The following is a 13,931-nucleotide window of genomic DNA, read 5'->3' on the forward strand; positions in this document are numbered from 1 at the left end:
GCTGCCTGAGACATGAACATGGAGATACCATAGCCAAAGAGAAGTGAGAAAATAGTATCTCGAGGGTTAGGTGGGCATACACAGGTTGGTAGAGAGAGGTGTCAAAGCCCCCATGACTTCCAAAGCTCTGCTGCTTGTTTTTTATACTTCAGCCTCACTAAAACATAACTGGCAGTTCACAATACCCTAACATTTCCCTGAAACCAGAAAAAAAAAGACCCCTCCCAGTGTCCCCATTTCATATTCTGAAATAGCTCGCTTGCTACTGCTGCAAATTTAGATTAACCACACAAATAAAAAATTTCTAAAACCATGTTTCAGCAAGATGCTTTCCCTCTGCCTCCCCAAACAGAGGGTAAGAGAAATTCTTGTTAAATCTGTCTGGTTTCTCTGGGTTCTTGGGCCTCTTTTTTGCCTCCAGACATGTTCTTTTAATAACTGTGTGCTGAGACAAGAGGTATCTTGCCTCTGCCTTCATTCCCTCAGTTAGTCTGTGCCTGAGACCAAAGCTGATAACTACTCTTTTCCTTAGTCAAAACCTGGGATGGGGTGTTCTGTTGCTTGACATCTTAAAAGCTTCTTGTGGAGGGCTGGGGATAGGACACCCTCCACTCTACCCTAGTGTTAAATGGCCTGGCTTATTTTGAAGCAGAGAAGAGTAACAGTCAAGGCAGGGAATATGCAGCAAATAACAACTAAAAAGCAGTGTTTCAGAATCAGCTGAAAAGCACACTTCATCCCTTACTTCATCCCTTACTACCCAGACAAATTAATGGCACAGCCCCCACCAACCATGAAACGACTGACACACAGCCCCTGCATCACTCTACTTCCTGCTTCTTTTCCCCTGAAGCATTGGTTAAACTAAGCAGATTTTACAATGTAGTCATGTGCTCCACTTGCTAATAATCAGCTCAGTGTAAATATCAACACACTGCTGCAGAGAAGCTCAAATGTCATCGTAACCGTTCCCTTGGATCACTTCAGCTTTGTGAGGGACAGAGAGAACAAAGGTGCCAGAGGACAAACAGGGGCCCTACAGCAAGCATGGAAGAGCAGAAAGGAGAAAGGCACAATGAGAGGAGAGCTGGTAAAGCTAGAGTCACCTGGAGTGTAGAAAAGTAGTGCCCTACAGAGCAGCTACAGATTCTACACAAGGTGATACCAGCGAAACAATTTCAAAATTTTTCTATGTAGAAGGACACCTGGGACAGAAAAAAAAAAAAAACAAACCAAACAGGAGCAGTCGTAAAAACAGTTTTGAATTTAGATAACAAGGGCCAAAAGCAAGAAGTGTTCATGCACTTCATCAACTAGCATCCAATTAAAACCAAAAAACAAACTCCCAGCTGTAAGGGACAGCCATCTAACATCTTTGCTGACATGCTCCTATGAAGGACAAGGAGTAAGAGGCAGAAATTACCTCTATCTCATGTGTAAGGAGATCAACCTAGGAAGCACTGAGATGTTGTATTGCAGTGCTGTGCTTGCTACAATTGCAGAAAAAAACCTCTCACCTTCCCTTATAACAACTAGAAATGGTTCTTTAAGGGCAGTATATACAGATGCAGTGTATTCCCTGAACTCTATTCTTGGTATGTTACTAAGATACAACTGTTTCTATGGAGAGCTTATTGGTGGGCAAAATAAACTGTTTTGATGAATTATAAAAAAGGTAAATAAATTTTTCAAAACAAAATATTGAATGAAGCTAATGAGATTAAATCAGACCAATACAGAATTTCAAGCACACAGTTACCTCCTTTTTTTTTTTCTTTTTTTTTTTAATTTCTAGTAGACATTTATCCTAAATTCTGTATGGTCTATAAACTGATATAAATTTCTATCTGTCCTGCAAAATACTTAACTATTTTTAAAGCCATGCATGTAGTTTGAGCTACAAAATCTCCAACTGAATTTTTGTTTATTTTTAAAAGGTAAGTATAATTGTGCAACAATTTGCTGTGGAGGATATGTATCTGCATGGCCAGGAATATGCCGTGTTGTGAAGTGAAGAAAAGAGCTTTGAAATGAAGAATGGTAAAGTAAAGAAGGAGAGAACAAATAAGTATGTTACATAAAGCTCACCATTTAATTTTAACATGCTTCTGGGTAACAGCTAGACTCTACCGATGACAACTAATAGATATGTGGGGGACTGTGGCATTCCTGGTTTTTTTGTTTGTTTTTTTTTTTTATAGCTCTAATTATTTTATACTGTGCTGAAACAGAACTTGAAAAATGATGTGCTTGACTTAGAGAATAGTTTAGTTGATCAATCAGCTATTTGGCAAAGCAAGCAGCTACACAAAAATAAATGGGTGAGAAATGCCACACTTAAATCAATTGGAATTTATGAGTGACCTCTTCTCTTTTTTTATCCTGATATCTACAGAAATTGTTAACCTCATTTGAAAATGCACTTTGGTATTTTCAGTGTCAGGAAAATTCTACAGGTTATATATCAGTTTAATCAATTGTCTTATTCAACCTTAAATGCACATGAAGCTATGTAAAATTTCTCACTGGTACCTAAGAGGAAGCATTTCTTTCAATGAGCAGATAGCAGATGCCAACTATATTCTTCTGGTTTTATGCCACCCTTTTTTCTCTCTTACTTGGATGGAGTCTTCCAAATCTAGCACCAACATATAAATATACACATGGCTGCCTAAATCAGGATTCATAGTTAAGAAAAGCCTGACTGATCTAGCTGTTGCAATTTGAACAATTATTACAGACCTCAGCACTTTGTCCCTCCCATGTGCCAGAGGGTACCCTCCCTAGGAGGTGCGTCAGAAGAAACTACAGGCATCTGACTCACCTGCCTCTATGTCCTCACTGGTGGTTAAAGCTACTTGCCACACTATACAGGAAATAGGTATGGTTCTGTCTCCTCTCCCTCAGGGTGTAACAACTTTCTGCAGAAGGGTAGGACAACTAGCTGGGGCAGATAAAAAATAACATCTTAATTGTACCTATCTCCCCGGCATAGTTAGTGTTAAGATTACAAAATGGTAAAAGCCTTTGGCCTAGACTCACAGATAAAGCCCTACATTTACTTACTTCCTAATTTCCTGAATTTGTTTTCCATATCTTCTCTCTTGCATTCTCTTTCATCCATCCCAGCTCTCCTCCTGTCCCCTTTCTCTATCTGTAGTGCTTGTTTTGCAAAGGCTATCTCCTACTGACATCTCAAAAGCTGCCATTATAAATTTCAAAGCAGTCAGCCAACCAGCTGCCAGTGCACAAAAAGCTCCAAAATGTAGCATACACATACAAGATCTGAGCATGCACAGGGATTTCTAGAATATATGAGAAAGTCTCTGCACATGAACAATATATCATATACCCTTGGCCTGTGGCATACAGAAAACAATGTGTGCAGTACTCAGTTCTCGCTGAGGTAGCCTATGTTTCCCTCAGCTCATTTCATTCTATCCCCAGATTTCCTGTGTCTCATTTTATTTCCAGCATTCACTATGCACCCTGGTTCCATTTTCATGTGCCTTTTCTAATACTCCTCATATTCTCTACATCTGATTTTAGTTCTGCTCCCACTTCTTTTATTCCCATGTCTCTCTACACTTTCCTGTCCAGAATTAAAAAGATAACTTTGAGAATGATCTGGTTTCCTCTTCACTGAAACAGCTACCATCTTTGCTAGAACAATCTTAAGTTTTATGTAACAGTATTACAGGAAAGTAACCAGCTGTCATGACTGAAAGCAATTTCATTTAAGTCCTGAAACACTCTGGAGAGAGCAACCATTACAATAAGGAAAGACCAGGATGTTTGACACCTATAGTCTTGTAACTGCAGGAGTCTCTGTGTATTTTGTGCTTTAATTTCAAATCCACTAAGTAGTTCGAATTGGCAATGATACAATGGTTCTGAGACTCACTGATGGCATTTCTAATCAATTCAGTGAATAATGACTGCAAATTTCTATGAAGCAATTTACTTGCCATGAAGAAGCTATTCTGTATGAGACACTGAACCTGCATGAAAGAAATAGAGAAAAATAGGAGCCTCTTCCCCTGCCATTTCAGATTTCTGTTTCATAAAGGGAGCATTGTATCCCTGAATGGCACCTGAAAGGGACAAACAGCAGAGTTGTGCACATACAAGAGACCAATTTTCATTACCTGCAGAAATTAATTGTTTTGCTCAAATTCTTTTCACCACCTTTAGTCTCAAACACAAAATGTAAACAAAATCTAAAAAAAAAGAATAAAAAAATATTTCTTTCACTAGGCTAGAGTTTTATAGTCATGTATTGTCCAAGGCACAAACCTAATTTTTAGACAATTACAGAAGAAACCTCACCATTTTCTGTGGCAATTGACCTAGTTGAAGTAGGCTTAATATCTTTTGTTCTGAAAAGCAGGATGTCCTGTCTTTCAGAGCAGTAGTAGAGAAAGAAAGGAGTGTCTAGTGTTTGTTTGCAAACCCAGGCAGAACTGTACAAAAAGAGTCTGTCTCCATGCTATTAACTTCCTTCTACAAGAACTAAGCTGACTCTTGCTGAAGTCAATGGAAAGACTTCATTTACATTAGCTGGAGGAATCTCCATCTGGAAGAAGAAAACAGTCAAGAAAAAACAAGCAATGAAATTAGACTTTCCACTTAAACAGTGCTCCAGATCAAAAAAATATACACAACTGGTAGATACTTTGTATATACAAATACCACAAATGCCAGATATAAATAAAAGCATAAATTCTGATATTGTAAAGATACTGAAATCATTATCTACATGACTGATAAATATTCTTCAAAATTTAGAGATGCAAGGTGTGAGGAAATGAGAAAATATTGAAGTAGCATTGTGACAGGATATTGTGACGTTAATACAGGAACTAAAAGGTTTAGCAATATAAAGGAAGAAAACAGTGACAATATGTCATATGTATATGTCATGATATATATTACAAATATTTACATGCTAAAAAAATATGATATAGAGATGGGAACTAAGCACAGGTAATGTGCTTAGTCTTCTAGTAATTTCTGCAGCAGTTAATCAGTCTCCAAACACCTGTATAGCTATGCAAATGAAAATCTCAAGTGTAGATAATGAACACCCCACTACTTTCACTTTGATAACTCTTTCCTGCTTACCAAAAACAACGTTTACAAGAACAAATAGTAACTTTCCACAATGTGCTTATGTGAAATATAGACAGCTAAAGCAAAATGCAACTAAAACAATGACCAGCTATCAGTTACAGAAATCATGGTAGAAATAGCTACAGCTCTACTTAGTAGAAGTACACTCATTTTTGCTTCTTTCAAGGGGTACCTCCTTCATGTTACTACTTCCTGCTCCCATTCATCAGAAAGGAAGGGGTTTGGCTGTCCAGTGAGGTAATAGAATTGTACTGTATTTAGCCTAGAGGCCTTGTACTAAATCCAAGTAACCTGGAAAACGCTTTATATGAATATCAGCTTGATGTTAAGAAAGCAAGAAACTATCTTAATTTGATTATTTTAAATGGATTGGAGTTTTGCATAGGTGGAAGACAATAATTACAGAAAGGAGTGCTACACAGACTAACATATAAATAGCTCGTGCTGTGAGGAGAACAATAGCCCTGTTTCTTTTCTCAGAGCACAGATACAATTAGTTAGAGGATATTGCATTCTTCAGAAATTTTTGGCATCCAATAGAAAAAAACAATTGCATTTCAAAACAGAATATTGTATTTGGAAATCATTTCCTCTTTTAATAACCTGCCAAGGCTTTCAGTCCTTCCCCTGCACACGAACACATCCCTTGCAGTTTAGCACAATGCTTTCCCACACTGCTGGCTGATTGCGAGGTCGCTGACTCCTGATGCAGTGACACAGAATCTTGAGCTTGCCTCTTGGCAGGGAGGTAACATACATTGCTTTCTACATACATTGTGTTAAAAATGTGTTTCTGTAGGGTTTCCATCTACCGCTATGTGAACTCCACTGATTTAACTCCCATACTTTTACTGTCACAGAATAACTACATACTTTTGTTGAAGAAATGTAGAGGTAAATCCAAAATGTTCATTTTCAAAGCAGGAAATCTCAGTCCCCTGACAGCACTGAATTCCTACTGGAGATTTAGATTCTAATGGCTGATGTAGATTTCATCAGATTGTCCAGTGGCAATAATTCATTCCATGTAACCTGGGTGTATTCCATTCTAGCTGGATTAGAGAGAAGACCTATTGCACTCACCAGCCAATCCATCTTAAAACTAGTTTAAAATATTAATCATCATGGTTAGCTAGATGGAAATATGATTGATTGCTACATAATCCACTAAATAATAAAACAAATCAATAGCTATAGTTATAAAACTAGACCCATGGGATAAATCAATCAAAACCAGTGCCTACATTTCAAACCTAAGACTGTCACTCTGTCTTCCTTCTGCACTGTCTTTTGTCCAGATGTGAAAATCTTTATCTGAGGTCATAAGGTAGTGGCAGATACAAAGGCCAAATGGATATCAAGTGTTCTACCATTACAAACTCTTCCCTGTTAAAAATTCATAGTTCTCCCCATTACAAGTGGAAAACCCTAAAATACTCTAATTACACTGCAGTTAGTGTTGACCCCTTATTTCTTGGGTGACTCAGCCTAACTGCTCATTTTTTAAGTTTCTTCCTTTATTTGCCATAATTACTTTTCCTGTAATAACAGAAGTATGAACAGCAGACTTATGAATCAAGTAAAATGAACATATTTTACTGATATTTTTATTATATAAAAAGACGGCTTCATAAACTTCCAACCCACGTTCCCTCTGTACTTCATAGGTGGAACAGCCTTTACTTGGATGTGCTGCAATAAATGGACATGCTGCACTCGTTACTGTGCTGTCTCAGAAGCTTGTTTTACAAATCATGCACATAATAAACTAGCACACTATCATTTCTAATGTTACTACGTACCCAAAATAGCCTTCAAATTGAATAAGATAAAACAAAACATACCTCATCTAGTTAGCATTCAAAGATCAGAACTGGTAGGTCTAGCAGGAACTGGTAGGTCCTGAGCTTTAAAGGAGATCTGTAAGAGGTATCTTTGCATTACCAGAAAGTTCAAAGCTTGAGTGTCTGCTTTCTCTGTGTTATTAAAAATCCCACAAGTTTTGCAAATGTAAGGTAGCTATCCAGCATCTTGAAAACATGCAAAAATACCGTGGTAATCATGTTATGTCTGTATAAACAGAACGTTTGTTTCTGAGTCATGTTTACTTCTTTTTATCGTAAACCGATTTTACTAGAAATTTACATCAGCATGAGCAAAGTGAATTTCTGTGCATTTAAGAAGTGGTTTCATGCTTGCACTCCTTTTTTAGGCAAGAGAAATTGACTTCTGTTTACTGGGAAACATACTTGTCTGTGTTCTGGTTTGCTTGTGCTGTTGGAAGGGTCAACAGAGCTGGAAGCAGGGGAATTTTCAGCTGGCACTGCTTCTGTGAAGGCAGCTCCCCCTTGGCCCAACTGTGGAGAGGGCCTGGCTCGAATAAGCTGCACACAGAGTTCCTCAAGATCAGGGGCTTGCTTCTGCAAATGAAAATGTGCTCTACTCTCCACCTAGACACAGCACAGTACAGACCTGCCTGCAGAACGAAGCAGTTTTGGCATCACTCAGCATCCACAGGAGTGTGGGGAAGCTAAGGCCCATAACTCTGGTCTGCATGAAGATGGGAAAAGGCCCCATGACACCAAATTTGAACTGAAAAAAGCAAGAGAGCAGGTAGGCAGCAAGGATCAGCAGATGTCCAAAAGGGAAAAAAGCAAACCATTTTCCAAATTCTGGCCCAAGTGTACCTATGCCCTGGCACTTAACGTTCAAAACCATGTCACTAAAATCAGTTCAGATGTGGCCTTCCTGACAGATCTTGTTCTTTGTGTGATGGAAATGTGAAAAAACATAGTATAGAACAGCTGGCTTTCACCTAGCTAGCTTTCACCTTCTAGGTCTCGTTCAGTGACACATAAAGCCTAAGAAATTTAGGCTGGAAAGGGCTGAAAAGTGAGGAAACACAGACTGGATCACTTTGAGGGGAACAAGATTCTAAGCACAGGAAGGCAGCGCGGTTGGCGCTGTCAGAGCGATCACAAGGAGGACAAGGGGGATGGTACAGGCACTGCTGAATGCAGGAGACAAAGGAAAGAAAACACCACAAGAATAAATAGGAAAAACGTGAGTTAGCAATTGACCTAAAGAGACACCCGGCTTCCCTTAACTTCGGTTATTAACGTGCCAGCCGTAGGAAGGGGGAGCAGGGGGATGCCTCAGGAGCTAAATCGCTCTGCAAACCCAAGCGGAAACGCTGCCAAGGAACGGGTAAAAATGAAGCGAGCAAACGCCCCTTTTCTACCCTGCCCTACAAGAAACGGCTCGGGGAGACCCCTCGGACGGCCAGCAGGGCCCCGGGGCGGCTTCCCGGGAGCCTCTACCGATGAGACCCACTTCCTCCCGCGGGAGGAGGCGGCCGCACAGGGCCGCTGGAGGATCGGCGAACGGCAGCAGCGCCCCACTCGGCTCGGCGCGGCCGGGGTCCCCCGCAGCGGGGAGGGCGGCCCAGAAAAGCGCTGCAGCAGCCCCCGCTCCCCGCGCCGCCGTTCGGGGCATTCCCCGCGCTCCGCCCTGACCCCCCCCGCTCCCCGCGCAGCCGCCGGCTCAGCCGGGGCCGCCTCGGCCGCCAGGTGTCGCCGGCGCACGGGCGTCCCCGCGGCCCCTCCTGCGCCCGGAGCCGGCGGGGCTGGCTCAGTGCGAGCGGGCGGAGGCGTCAGCCCGCAGCGGGGACGCGCAGCCCAGCCCGGCTCGCCTCGGCTTGCCCCTTCCTCGCACACCCCCGCGGCCCGGCTCGGCTGACGCTCTCGGCACCGCCAGCGGCCGGCCGGGCGGCTCCCGAGCACGGCCTGCGGCCGCTCTCCGGTGGCGGCGGCGGAGAGCCGCGGCGAGGAGAAAGCTGCTGCTGCGGCGGCAGCGGCGGGGGGAGCAGCCATGTTGGAGCGGGGAATAAAGTGACTTTCCTCGGGGAGGGAGCGCGGCCGGCGGTCCGGCGAAGGCTCTCGGGCGGCGAGGGGAGGGGGGGTTCGCCTCCCGGCGGCCGGATACCGCTCCTAGGCGGAGGAGAAGGGGAAGGAGAAGGGGCAAAGGAACCGCCCCCGGACCCGCGAAGCTCCGGCGCTGCTGGTGAGTTGTGGCTGCTCATTGTCTCCCGGCCCAGGGGTGCGGGTCCGGCTCGCGGCGGGGTGTTGGCTCTCGGCCTGCGGTGCGTGGGACGTCGCGGGGGGTGATGTGACAGCGCGGCCCCGGAGCAGGGGGGAAGTGATGGTGGTCGTGGGAGAGCGCCCCGCGAGAGGGCCGGGGGCTGCCCAGGAAGCCCCGGGCGCGGGGAGCGCCGCTCGGCGCCCCCGGGCAGGGTCGGGCCGGGCTGCGGGGGATTTCCGCTGCCCGGTGGCAGCTGGGAGCGGCTCCGCGGGGCCAGGGGGCAGCTCCGAGAGGCTGAGCCCTCTGCGACGGGAGCCGAGCGAAGCCGGGCCGGAGGGGTGAGCCGGGGATGGCAGCCCCTGAGCACTGCCGGATTTTTTGGTGATCCTGCGTTCGTCACCGTCCTTTCCCCACCGCCTCCTTCTCTTCAAGCGAGGCTGCGTTCTCCTGACAGCTCTTCTGCTCGCAGCCTCCGCACGTATGACACATCGCTCCTATTGCAGGTCTCCCCCCCACACGCACACCCAAAATATGTAGGTTTCAATGCGTGCCATAAGAGTTCTTCTGCTCTGAGCTTTGAGTTAGAAGGTGACAGGATACGTGAACATTGTCTGACCCTGAACTTCTGTGAACTCCTCCTTCCCCTTCCTCGCTCAGATATGTAATGGCTTGAGACCAAGGAGAGCAAAATGGTTCTCTCGAAAAGACGGGGAAAATCAGGTGGGATCGTGTATATTTTATATTTCTTGCAAATTTATTACGCCCACCCGTGCCAATACGATGTTCATATGAGTGGATTAGCTGTTGCGCTAGAAGAATGTTGACCTTGATCCCCTTTGTCTCTCCTGCAACAATTTTGGTAGCTGGCTCTAGTTGTTTTAAACTCAGTGCTGTCTTTGGCACTTTGCTAGTGGTTGCTAATAGTGTTATGATATTATGAGCAAAATTTACTTATAATACAAACGTAGTAATTAAAAAAGCATCCGTTTCTTTTTTTTTTAATTTTGGTGCATAATTTCTGTTCTTTTGTAATTTAACAGAAGATCAATAGCAACATTCTTGTAGGTATCATGGTATAGCTACAAGAGCAAGCCTGGTTTGACGTTCTTCCATTACTTCTCTCTCCCCCGCTTTTTTATTGTATTAATTAAACTGGAAACTATATCACCAAAGGTTAAATACTGAGAAGAAAACATTTATGAAATTAGACTTACTACCAAATTCAGATTTGTTTTTCGTATTAGAATTGGGAGAAAAAGGAAGTGGGTGATCTGGTATTTTATGTGCTTAAGATGTTAAAGAAATTGCCATATTGCTTTGTTATAAGAATTCTGTATAGTCACACACAGCTCTTGTTATGTACATTTGCACGTCTCTAAGTGACATGAGAGAGGCTTGTTTTGAATAATTAATGTAGAAGTAACAGATATGAAATCATAAAATCACATGTTTGAATACATGGTGAAAATTTCCCTTTAAAATTGTTTGTGTTTGAAAGAACAAACTGGATTTAATTTTCCAACATAGATAAACCATTATAATGTTGACTTGGCATTAAAAGGGCCACTTAAATTGGAAAGATGAAAGCTTTTTTTTTTTTCCTGGCATAATTTAAATACTGCTTTGACAATAATGAGTCTGACTTAAAAAATCTTTAGGAAGGATAACGCAATGAGGTTCATACCTTTTATTTGCATACTGTGCTGTGTAGCTGTGTGTTTACCCAGGATGGAGCTCTACACAAATCATGAGGTGGGTTCTGCCTACATCCGTACTGAAGAGTTTGCAAATTAAAGCCCATGTTGTCTGGAGCAAATTATAGTTTGAATGTGGGGAGTCATTTATTTTAGGCTTGGCTAAGAATGTAGTGCATTAATTGATCTTTTTAATATGTAAAATGCCACTAGCGTTTAGTGAAATACCTAATTTATAATTGCAAATATAATTTAAATTGAGAAACAGATCATGGCTGTATATTTCCCCTGAATGGCTCTGGCTTCAATTTCTGCCTAACGCTGCAATGTGTAAATATGGTATAGCTTATGACAGGGATGTTAAGATGCTCAGTCTGCATGTGTTACTGTTACGATGTGGAGCTCTTACAGTAAAAGGATGCAGAATTTTTGAATGGCCTAGTAACATACAAATCTTGTAATTTTTTAAATGACTACCTGCTGCTAGGGAAAAAAAAAAATAAAAAGAATGTTATACTCATCTTAATAAGTTTCTGTCCAGCAGTATATTCGAGTAATTGCATCTAAAAAGTGCAGTTGGGAAAGGCTTTTTTGAAATCTGGTTCATTGAATAGTCTACATTAAAATCTTTCCATGAGTTTGCTCTTGACCCTCTTTTCATGTTAAGTGGAAGCTGTTGATATTCCATATACAAATCAGTTTTTATTTTTTGTCCAAGAAAGTAAATGAGCTGTATTTAAAAAGTTGTATATTCTAGTTGTGTATTTATTGAATGCATTATATGTTATAATGTGAAAATGGACAAGATCATGTTTAAAAATCAAACTCAATTATTATAAAGCTTTTTCTAGCATGGGCTAGAAACTCACTTAATGTGGCTTACAGTTCTTAAGTTACAAATATCTTAACTTTTTAGCTGCATGCTTTCTAATGCTTACTCTTTATTTCTGCAGCAAGCCTTGTATAGTTATTGAGGACACCACTGTAATCATAGCAGTTCAGAATTTTATATAATGCACTACAACTTCAGCATGTAAAAATGCTTTTAAAAGGCCAAGTGTTTACATGACAGTTATGGTTCACATCTAAAGAACAAACTAAACCAGTGTATCGTTAGCCATCACTGCCTTATTTTGCAATGCACTTAATTATGGCAATGGTTTTGTCTTCTGAGTGTAATAATTGGAATTTGGGGGGTTTTTTTGGTGCCTGTTCACATACTGATGTACCAACATGGATGATAGAGGTAAAAGCATTTTATATTTACTTATTTTAATCACTAGACAACAATTTGCTTTTTAAAAATAAGTCTAGGCCTAGGGGCCTTTTAAAACTTTCAGAATATTTTATATCCTGTTATTTATTCCTTTTGGGCCCTGGTAATGTTTTTTCCCATGAAACAGGGCTTTCTCCAGTAACACCCACTAGTGGTATGGGATGGTTTTTTTCCTGTGTATTTTGTGAAGAGTTGTGATACACTTTTGACAGCTTTTATCTGAAAAAGAGTGAAAGTTAATGCTTGTTTGGAAAAATGACTTTTATAATTCTGTATTGAGTACAAATTCATAGATATTCATTTTTTACTAACTCAATGGATTGGCAATCCTTCCAGATTTGTTGGTCTCCTGAACTTCTTTGAGCAGTGATGTCAACTGTCAAGAGTTGGGTAGAACTGGCTAATTAGAACATGTACAAACAGCAGTTTAAACCACTGATAGTCACGAGGCATAAACAAGACCTGTACTTGAGCTGATTTGCCAACTTGGAACACAAGAACATTGGGAAAGGAAACCAAAAGAGTTTCTTTAGTTTTGTGATCGCGTTATATGGAAAACAATGAACATAATAAGTGCATAAATCAGGTAATTTGCATTGGACCAGCTTTTGATCCATCAGTCCTTGGATAGTAAGACTTCAGCCACATCCTTGGAGATCCTTATACCCTGTACCTGGCTGTGTTATAAAGTACCATGGACACACTGATACTGGGAATGGTTGTAACCGTGCTTTACGGGATATTTGGGCTTTTGTGGTGTGGTGCTTGATTTTAAAGAATTAGAAATGTCATTCACTAGGAAACATCAGTTTATCAGAGGTTCCATGCCTAAGCACGAATGTTGGGAAAAAAAAGAAATGTGATAAACCAGCATTTGTCAATGCAGCAGCAGAAGAAACAGCTGTCGAGTCACATATTAATTTTTCATGTAGTAAGACAGAATTAGGCAAAATGATGTTAAGAAGACTGAAAAATACCAACTTCATAACATTTTTAACTCAATACTGAAAAGCTTCTCTGAATTTCAGGACAATTTTCTGCCTGCTTATTTCAGTAGTACATAGCAAATGCAGTAAGCTGATGGGCAGTTGTATCTTATGTTTTGATTATGACCTTTTTGTTTTCTGTTTTTATTTGTAATCTCTGGAACAACTAGTTTTGCATAGATTAAGATGATCAGGGCTGTGTTATTATACCAGAACAAAGAAGTGACGTGTCTTTCAGTTGCACTCCTAGCTACAGTTCTTGCCTATCTTTGATTTTAGGTTGTACTTCCTAGGTATTTTGCCTAAGTGAATGTTACTCTGTGCCCTCTAATCATATTTCATTTAATTATCTGTACCTCATAATTGTACTCCCATCTCTGACTGCTGCTGTTTTTAAAGGTTTGGTAGAGTTTCACAACGTTCTCTGATTTTTAACTCTGCATTTTGTCAGCTTCAGTAAGGATACTTGGATGCTTTCAGTTTCTGTGTTGAAATTGTCAGAATCATGACATTCTCTTCTTTGCTTGGTCGGTTAGAGCATTTTGCAGGCATGTAGCTGTACTGAGACAGTAATATCATAGTCAACTGTCATAACCTGTATAGTCTTTCAGAAATGTCTTTTCTCAAGTATTTCTGACTTCCTGTTCTTAAAATATGAAAGTGTCTTTGTTTGGATGTTGTTCAGGTATGTGCAAGGTGTCTTTATACAGCAGTCATTAAAGTTAACATTTCGTAAGGTTTGCAGTTACTTGGTGTTCTCTG

General features: G+C 41.3%; 1 protein-coding gene across 3 annotated transcripts in view; it reads left to right on the forward strand.

The window, feature by feature from the left end:
• The first annotated feature begins 9,055 nt into the window (after positions 1-9,055).
• Positions 9,056-13,931, forward strand: part of CDK17 (cyclin dependent kinase 17) — a 91,010-nt gene continuing 86,134 nt past the window's right edge. For 2 of the 3 annotated variants that reach the window (XM_054632047.2, XM_054632056.2), the window contains exon 1: positions 9,056-9,195. The gene's annotated coding sequence lies outside the window, so the exon portion shown is untranslated. Of the gene's footprint in view, positions 9,196-9,750; positions 9,934-13,931 lie in introns of those variants that run through there. The other variant, XM_054632050.2, reaches the window with a different exon arrangement.

The sequence above is a fragment of the Agelaius phoeniceus genome, chromosome 5 (genome assembly GCF_051311805.1).
Source record: "Agelaius phoeniceus isolate bAgePho1 chromosome 5, bAgePho1.hap1, whole genome shotgun sequence".
NCBI classification, from domain to species: domain Eukaryota; kingdom Metazoa; phylum Chordata; class Aves; order Passeriformes; family Icteridae; genus Agelaius; species Agelaius phoeniceus.